We start from the raw sequence: 10,257 nt of genomic DNA, 5'->3' as shown, positions 1-10,257 counted from the left end.
GCTGATTCACTAACTCGTCCAACATCACACAGTGAAGTAGTTTAGAAACAGTGTCGTGAATTCAAGTAATTTCTCTGCCAAATTCTGTGGTTGCCTTACTAAATCTAGTTTACTGAGAAACTATGCCTATGCTCCAAAAGGAGAATAAAAGTAGCATTTTATAATAGGCAGATATTTTCCAATAATATCCACCCCACACATCCATCTATCCATTCATTCACTTATTCAACAAATACTGTTTTACCATGAATTATGTACCAGGCTCTGGGAAAATCATCTTAGGCCAAGAAGAAAGAATCTACCATTGTTTATATATGGTTTATGCTTTTATAATTCAGAAGACACAATTTAGATATTTCTTGTGAAGTACAATATATTGAGTGATTTTAAAGTGCTCATAATGATCACTTTTTCACATTTGTACCCTACTCCCCTGCCCAAGTGACACTTGATAAGGGCATAACATGAGTTGAATGGAGAACTGTGGAGAAATTTTATTTGTTCCGTGTTCATGAAATTACACGGTTCTCACTCACGCAAGTTCAGTGGTACAAGCCGATTGTTTATAACATCCCTAGTTAGATATTTTATTTTACATTGTTCATAATTATATCATGCAACTAAGCATGCTGGGCCTTTATCAAAGACAATACTGTGTGTATGTGAAGCCATGTCACATTTCTCCATTGCCCACAGAACCAGGGCTCTGACTATATTTCACACCTCTGTATTTTGTGAGAGGAGAAGAGAGGAGCTATGACTAGTCAAGGTCAGTGGACTCTGTGAAATTTATGAATGCCAGTTCCAGCCCTGTAGTATAGAATATTACATTATGAGAACCTCTTCTTTCTTACCATTTCCCAGCATCCTTGGAGGTCACATGTAGAGGAGAGGTGTAATAGTGTTTGACTCCATTTTTTTTGCATTGAAAATATGCACTTGATTTATTTAAATACAATGTTAAAATATAATATCAATTACTCCCAGCTTCTTGTTCTAAACTGGATTTAGTCTCTTAACCTCTCACTTCCCTTTAAAGAGAGTAAGAGTGAGCAATAGACATGAAAGAAAATGAGTTTTGCAAGAATAAAGTGGTACAAACGTGTACACCAAAAGCAAGTAGACCCGTTAATTATCCTGCTTACAGGTTTACACACACATGTTTTTATGACTCCATCTTTGGTACCTGACTTCTGTCATCTTTGAGGCTTCACCCCTCCCTCTTTCCCTTTTTCCCTACATTAGGGCAAGCTGAGAAGAGAATGTGGGTGCTCCCTCCTTTGGTGCCAGTAGGAAATTCAACCCATAAATGGTGCATCCCAGGAACCCTCACCCCAGACTAAACCTCTAAGCACCCAAAAACTTCATGCCAGTCACCCCTCACTACTTTATCAAGCCATTTTAGGACCTGTTTGGGAACCTGCCCTGCTCTGCCCAGAAAGACTCATTATATGAGTAAAAACTGTTCACGGTGTGTGTATAGCATTATCAACCTTGATATCTGTCTTAGTCAGCTAGTGCGGCTGTAACAGAAATGCCACAGTGGATGGCTTCAACAAAGAGAATTTTATTCTCTCACAGTCCAGTAGGCTACCAGTCCAAATTAAGGGCATCAGCTCCAGGGAAGTCTTTCTCTCTCTGTCAGCTCTGGAGGAAGGTCCTTGTTACCAATCTTCCCTTGGTCTAGGGGCTTCTCCACATAGGAACCTCAGGTCCAAAGGATGTACTCTGCTCCTGGCACTGCTTTCTTGGTGGTATGAGGCCCCCTTGTCTTTCTGCTCGCTTCTCTCTTTTGTATCTTAAAAGAGATTGGCTTAAGATACTATCTAATCTTGTAGAGCTCATCAACATAACTGCCACTAATCCATCTCATTACATCATAGTGATAGGATTTGCAACACATAGGAAAAATTGTATCAATCACAAAATGGAGGACAACCACACAATACTGGGAATCATGCCCTAACCAAGTTGACACATGTTTTGGGGTGGCGCAATTCAATCCATGACAACATCTGAACAAAATATTGAGTGGTGGCTCATACCATCTCTGCAGATAACTATAAGAGCAAAGTAGCACAAAGGAAGGCTCATGGGTCCCTGAGCGACTTAATAGAGTAGAACCTTCCATTGCTGATTGTATTGGTCTCTGATGTGAGTGAGCAATACAAATTTATTGCATCAACCCGCTGAGATTTTAGTCCAATGTACCATGAATAATACAGAAATTAGTACCTTGAAATGGGGCCCTTATATAGCAGAAACTGAAATTTGCAGTTGGACGGTAAGAGTAGGGGTAAGGTGGCAAGGAATCTAATGCTAGGAAGATAGTATGTTATGGATTGGCGATATACTTGGTAAAATTTTTACCTGCGGTATGTGGGAGGCAGATCAGAGTCTATTATGCTTGTAGATTGAGGGAAAGAAGTGGAAAAGCAGAACTTAAATAGTGCAGGTTGTTTGGTAGTAGCTGTATTTGATAAATACTATGAGATAGAGCTGAGCTCTGGAAAGAATATAGCTATCTGAAATAAACATGAAGTGTAATAGAGAATCCAGAAATCTATGGCCTTGCAGTGCTGAAAAAAATCAAGAACTTCTGGACTCCAAATGTATATGAGAGTCAAATAGGCTTTGAGCAGAAAGGCCCAGTGAGATTTCACACTTGAACAAAGTGACTCAGCATTATAGCAAAGGTCAGATTAAGGATATAACCTCTCCACTAAAATCTGATAGCTTCAAGACAGCTGCCACTAAATTTAGAGAAAGAAGCAAGGGATAAGTTATCCATGGCCCCTGAGTTGGTCTATAGGACAGAGTGGAACTGCCCCACAGGGTTTCCAAGACAGAAGCGGACTGCCACATCTTTCTCCCATGGAGTGGCTAGTGGGTTCAAACCACTGACCTTTCGATTAACAACCAAGCACTTTAACCACTGCACAACCAGGGCTCCATAAGAGATGAGTTTGTACAGAAATTTAGCAGTTTTGAAACAATGACTAGGAAAAAAATGTGAGAGAGCTCACTGGCACACGGGACTTCCTAGAAAAATGTGGTTCCGAAGCCTACTAGGTTTTTGAGAGAATTATATTACCAAATCAACCACAACCTTTGTCTGGCGGAAAAATACTGTAACTTTTCAGAGAGCCTTAAAACAATCCTTGCACAGGAAGGAGGGTACAACATTGCACAGCACCCCATGAAAGCATGCTCTCAAACACATATTTTTTATGTCACTAAGGGGAATCATGGACAAGGAAGAGCCTCTCAGAAAGTAGAGCCAGAATCTGAGGAGAAAAATGGGCAAGGAGCTTTTCCCAGAGACCAGAATCTGGACATTCACCATGTCTGTCCATCGAGATTTCAGAATTTATATGCACTAAGGACTGTTGGGAATATACTCAAGGTCATACTTTGGCTCTCGTGGACTAGTTCTAATTTTTGTCGGTTTCAACTTGAACTTGCATATCACACGCAAGTAAAATTTTGCTAAAGATCATTCAAAAGCGGCTGCAGCAGTATATTGATAGGGAACTGCCAGAAGTTCAGGCAGGATTCAGAAGAGGACTTGGAACCAGGGATATCATTGCTGATGTCAGATGGATCCTGGCTAAGAGCAGATAATACCAGAAAGACATTTACCTGTATTTTATTGACTATGCAAAGGCATTCAACTGTGTGGATCATAACAAATTATGGATAACATTGCGGAGAATAGGAATTCCAGAACAATTAATTGTGCTCATTAGGAACCTGTACATAGACCAAGAGGTAGTTGTTCGATAAGAGCAAGGGGATACTGCGTGGCTTAAAGTCAGGAAAGGTGTGCATCACGGTTGTATCCTTTCACCATACCTATTCAATCTGTACGCTGAGCAAATAATCTGAGACGCTGGACTATATGAAGAAAAACATGGCATCAGGATTGGAGGAAGACTCATTAACAACCTGCGTTATGCAGATGACACAACCTTGCTTGCTGAAAGTGAAGAGGACTTGAAGCACTTACGATGAAGATAAAGACCGCAGCCTTCAGTATGGATTACACCTCAGCTTAAAGAAAACAAAAATCCTCACAACTGGACCAATAAACAACATCATGATAAATGGAGAAAACATTGAAGTTGTCAAGGATTTCATTTTACTTGGATCCACAATCAACACTCATGGAAGCATCAGTCAAGAAATCAAAAAATACATTGGGTTGGTCAAATCTGTTGCAAAAGACCTCTTTAAGGCGTTGAAAAGCAAGGATGTCACCTTGAGAACTAAGGTGTGCCTGACCCAAGCCATGGTATTTTCAATTGCCTCATATGCATTCGAAAGCTTGACAATGAATAAGGAAGACAGAAGAAGAATTAATGCCTCTGAATTATGGTGTTGGTGAAGAATATTGAATATACCATAAACTGCCAAAAGAAAGAACAGGCCTGTCTTGGAAGAAGTACAACCAGAATGTTCCTTAGAAGCAAGGATGGTGAGACTATGTTTTACATACTTTGGACATGTTGTCAAGAGAGATCAGTCCCTGGAGAAGGACATCATGCTTGGTAAAGTAGAGGGTCAGCGTATAAGAGGAAGACCCTTAATGAGATGGATTGACACAGTGGCTGCAACCATGAGTTCAAGCATAATAATGATTGTGAGGATGGCGCAGGATTGGGCAGTGTTTCGTTCTGTTGTTCATGGTGTTGCTATGAGTCGGAACTGACTCGACGGCACCTAACAACAACAACAACAAGGACTGTTGCATGTTCCCATGCATTCCCTTCTAATTAGGGATGGTTATTGTTGTGATTAGGAGCCCTGGTGGTGCAGTGGTTAAGCTCTTGGCTGTTAACTGGAGGGTCAGCGGTTCAAACCCACCAGTTGCTCCATGGGAGAAAGATATGGCAGTCTGCTTCCATAAACATTACAGCCTAGGAAACCCTATGGGGCAGTTCTACTCTGTCCTATAGGGTCACTATGAATCGGAATCTACTCGATGGCAATGTATTTGGATTATTGTTGTGATTGGAGTCCCTGGGTGGCTTAAATGGTAAAGTACTCAGCTGCTAACTGAAAAGTTGGCAGTTTGAGTCCACCCCGAGACACCTCAGAAGAAAGACCTGGTGATCCACTTCCAACAAATCGGTTATTGAAAACTCTATGGAGCACAGTTCTACTCTGACACACATGGGGTCTCCATGAATTGGAAATGACTCCACGGCAACGGGCTTGTTTTTGGTTTATTGTGGTCATGTCCCTGTTACAATAATTTTTATTGAATGTGGTTTGGAGAGCACATTGCTTGACTTGTTAGGTCTTAGGTTGCAAGAACACAAGGTGCCTTATCCAGGTTTGATGAGTAGGAAGGACTGTGTATCATCCAGAGATCCTATATTTTGAGCTGGCTGGAGTGACTGGTTAAAACTTGAGGTGTCTCCCTGGGGACGGGAAGAATGTTTTATAAATATGCGGGAGCAGGGAATGAGATATATGATGACCAGAAGGGTAGACTCTTGTAGAAACTGATTAGATACTTACCAAATCCATTCCCTCTTCCTAGGCACCCTGAAACATTTCTCAGCCCCCTTGCACCTCTAAGAGGCCATATGACTAGTTCTTGCCAATTGAAAGTGGGTGGAGGTGGCATATTACTTTTGGACCGAAGCATTGTAATGACAATGTCCTGAACCAGAATCAGCATAAGGCTGGTTCCTATGAGGCTGAGTTCAAATATACCTCCACCTTCCCACTTCTCCATTATTTCACTTTCTATTTCTCTGCTGGGTTTGATAATTTGCCTCAGCAGTCCCAAAGAACTCACAGACTATGTTCATGATTACATGGTTTGTCAGGGTAGCAATGCAGAAGTAACAGGATATATAATTTGGGTTGCAACATCAGAAAACTCAGGGTACAACTCAGGGTCAGGTATATGGGCAAGGTCTGGGAAGGTCCCCAAAGAAGAGAGTATGTCTCTCCCTTTGTCAGCCAGTCAACCAGGGCAGCTTCAGATAAGTTTCCAGCTGTAACAGGTCTTCCTCAGGGTGGCTCTCCAGCAGCTCTCCTCTCATCAGGGCAGCTCTGCCCTCAGGTTCCATGGTTTTTATAAGCCAGCCCATATAATCCTTGTCAGTTACAAGGCAGGATCCCTAACCAATCTGGGTAAAGGTCAGCTACAGTGTAATTATCCTTAACCAAACCATGTAAAGGTCAGACTGGGTTCCCCCCCTCCCCGAGCCAATCCATGTAGAGGTTACCTTGGGTGGGAACCCCTGGCCAATCCAGATATAGGTCATCTACTTGGTGCCTACCCCCCGCCCCAGCCTATCCGGGTAAAAGTGGGTCACTAGACAGGGCTCAAGAACCAGGACCAAAAGGCCAAATTGAAGGTGATGCCACACCTCCCAGGCTTTTAAAAATCAATGCGACAAAGGAGGCAGTAGTTCATCCAGGCAATTAGACCAGCAGTCCAGTTCCTCTTCTGATTCCTGGCTCTCCTTTTTACTCTGCTGCTCCAGGAGAATACAGACCAACTGTTGTATCTTGCTTGGATGGCTGCTGGCAAGCTTTTAAGACCGCAGGCACTACTCAACGAACTAGGAGGTAGAACAGAAACTCTAAAAACAAGGTTAGGCCAATTCACTGGACTATTCCATGAAACCACGCCCCTAAACCTTTGAACCAAGAAAACTAATCCTATGAGGTGTTTGGTTGTACCTAAGTAGTGTCAGCAGCTCCTACCTTTCTTTCTTTTCTTTTCTTTTCTTTTTTTTTTTTTGAGGGCCTATTAGGAGATTCTAACAGAGGCACATGCCTACTCATATAACCCAGACCAAAAAAGTGGTTCTTATCTTGCTTGGAAGATGGTCCAGCTTCAATAAGTCAGCCACTTCAGTAAAAGAAACACCTGGAGTAAAGGAAGTACTTGCCTGGTCCTTCCTTATCTGTTGATTCATCCAAGGAAATAAATTACAGAAGTCAGAGAGGGAGGGAGACCCAAATTGTCACTCTAGATGCATCCCCTCAAAACCAAGAACTCTTTGCTGTCGAGTTGATTTTGACTCATAGTAACCCTGTAGGACAGAGTAGAACTGCCCCATAGGCTTTCCAAGGAGTGACTGGTGGATTTGAACCGCCCACCATTTGGTCAGCAGCCTGAGCTCTTAACCACTGTGCCACCAATGGACATTCCTTCAAGGAACCATAAATTCAGGGATAATAGCAACATGCAAACCACCACAGTATGACAAACTGACAGACAGGTGGTGGTCCCTATGTTTGAACACCATCAAATTTTACATTAATCAGTCATGTGATTTTCTTAGCACAGGCAGGAAAAGTTTGACTTCTATTTAAAGCTGAAACAGAAACAAGAAAAAAAAATATATGTTTGCACACACCCCCCCCACACACACACATACACACACATTTTACAACATATTTAAGCACTACAACCAATAGGTGCTATTACCTGCATGGAAGTTGGAGGTGACTGGCACCCTGCATGGCTAGCTAATGAGCTTGGTGAGAATTAATTTGTGCCACCCCCAAGTTAGGAGGTAAGGAGGAGAAAACAAGAAGCCATTATAATTCATCATTCCTATATAGATTGGGCAAAACATTCCTGGAATTCTCCCAGACAAAACAAGAAATAGAACCAAGAAAGAAAAGAGAATAAAGAAAGGAAGACAGAGGTAAGTGAGGTATGATACACATTATTCTTTTTGTGTTGGTGACTTTTCGGCTCATTCATTTCAGCCCAATGACTGTTGCTTTCATGCTTGCTCAGCCCTCCTCTCCCTGATGGCAGCCGATTGTCTGGTATCGATGATGATGATGTAGTAACTGTGACAGTCTCTAGGGGTATCTCCTTCCTGGCAGAGATTGACAAGAAACCACAGAAAGACTTATTTAGGATGGATTTGAGCAGAAAACAGAAAAGGGGGAGAGCAGTGTAAGAAGCAGGAGCCCTGGTGGCGCAGTGTTTAAGAGCTTGGCTGCTAACCGAAAGGTCAGTAGTTCAAATCCACCAGCTGCTCCTTGGAAACCCTATGGGTGCAGTGCTACTCTGTCCTGTAGGGTCGCTATGAGTCGGAATCAACTCGAACGCAACGGGTTTTGGGGTTTTTAGTGTAAAAAGCACTCTCAGAATGCTAAAGCTTGATGGATTTTAAAGATCACTGAGTTCTAGTCCTTTGTTTTTCCAAGGGGGAAACTGAGACCCAAAGGTGTTAAAGGGACTGTTGAAGGCTACGGCGATTTCCAGATGTGACACCTTTTCATCAGTCTAATCGCCTGTAAAAGCTGTGCGTGGAGAACTGATCCCAGGGAGTTTCCTCATAGCCAACAATTCTACCACTGAGGAAAAGTTTCACTCTTAGAGTATGCTCTGTCCCTGTGCTCCCTCAGGTGTTCCTGCTTTCTCATTCCAACTCTCAGGGATCAATTTTGAGTAATTCTCCTTAATAGAGCTGTCTTTCTAAAGGGCTACTTTTGCTTAAAGCACTTAAATATTATAAAAATCCCGCATTACCACCGTTCTTTTACTTTCCTAGACATTAGAATAAACCAGTTGAAACAAATGATGTTATTACAGTGATTTTCGTTGTTGATTTTAGCTCTGTAGGCAACGCCACCATTGATTTACTTCAAGAGGTTTAACAGCCCTACTGCTGAAAAACCAGATCTGTGTGAATCTGTATCAGGATTCCACCTCTGGCATCTGGACTATCACAGTCCGGGACACCAAACCAGACAGGAGTGAAAACCAGGACTGCCCAGGCAAACCCCACTGTGTATGGCCCACTATCTATCTCTGGCTAGTTTGATGAGAGCAATTAAATTGTGTCTTCCTTTTTCTTTATACTGAGGTCCAGTGTTTCCAGTAACTGCTATCTGAACATTTTGATCCTAGTGACAACAATCAAAGAATTGACAAGGATTGTCAGGATGGCACAGAACCGGGCATGTTTTGTTCTGTTGTACAAGGGGTCACTATGAAATTCTAGTAAAAACTCCTCAAGGCTGTTCTGACTCTGGTTTTAATGAAAATTTTCAGAACAATCTTGACTGATTTTTTTTTTTAAGGGATTTGGATTTTTTTTATTTTATTATTTTATTGTTTATTTTATTGTCCTTTAGATGAAAGTTTACAGAGAAAATTAGTTTCTCATTAAACAATTAATACACAAATTGTTTTGTGACATTGGTTGTCAACCCTGTGACGTGTCAACACTCTCCTCTTCTCCACCCTGGGTTCCCTGTTTCCACTTATCCAGTTTTCTTGTCCCTTCCTGCCTTCTCATCTTTGCTTTTGGCCTGGTGTACCCATTTAGTCTCCTATACATGATTGAACTATGAAGCACGTTTCTCACATGTGTTATTGTTTGCCCTGTAGACTTGTTTAATCTTTGGCTGAAGTGTGAACCTCAGGAGTGACTTCAGTACTAAGTTAAAAGGGTGCCCAGGGGCCATACTCTTGGGGTTTCTCCAGTCTCTGTCAGACCAGCAAGTCTGGTCTTTTTTTTTTTATGAATTTGAATTTTCTTCTACATTTTTCTCCAGCTCTGTCCGGGACCCTGTATTGTGATCCCTGTCAGAGCAGTCGGTGGAGGTAGCCAGGCACCATCTACTTGTTCTAGGCTCAGTCTGGGGAAGGCTGTGGTAATTGTGGTCCATTATACTTTGTCAGTTGAGCTAGATGTCCCCCGAGACAAGATTGTGTGTGTTAAGCTCAGGAGTCAGAGTGTCCTGTAGGCATAAGGGGAACAGTTAAGATGGAGTGTTATGTGATAGATTTGATTTTTTTTTTAATGTTGGTGACTGTCATCAGAGCTTTGAGGATGGACTTAATCAGGAAGAGATTGATGTCAGAGAGACTGTTTTTCTATCAGTTTCTTAAACATTCCTAAGAGGGTCACAGACGCTGATTCCTGACATAGTCTGCTGTGGATACTGTGGTGCACCTCCTATACCCACCTGCCAGGACTGAGACACTCATTCCCAGGGCTGCCAAGAATGCTGGTTGCTTAGTCCCACCCCAAAATTGCCTTCAGCCAAAGAGAACCTTCTCATCCAAGGTTATGCCCCCTCCCCAGAGGCGACCCACATCCAACGGCTGGTCAGTGTAGAGGTACAAAGGCCTCGCTCCCTTGCCTCAATTTGCGATATGGTGATGGGCAGGGATAGTGTTACAGCTTCGCTTGAGATCAGCTGAGGTCTGTGTTGGAAGAGCTTCATAGTTCATCTTTCCTTTCTGCTTCCAATCCT

Source organism: Trichechus manatus, unplaced genomic scaffold (assembly GCF_000243295.1).
Source record: "Trichechus manatus latirostris isolate Lorelei unplaced genomic scaffold, TriManLat1.0 scaffold00159, whole genome shotgun sequence".
NCBI lineage: Eukaryota > Metazoa > Chordata > Mammalia > Sirenia > Trichechidae > Trichechus > Trichechus manatus.
This window is presented reverse-complemented; position numbering follows the sequence as displayed.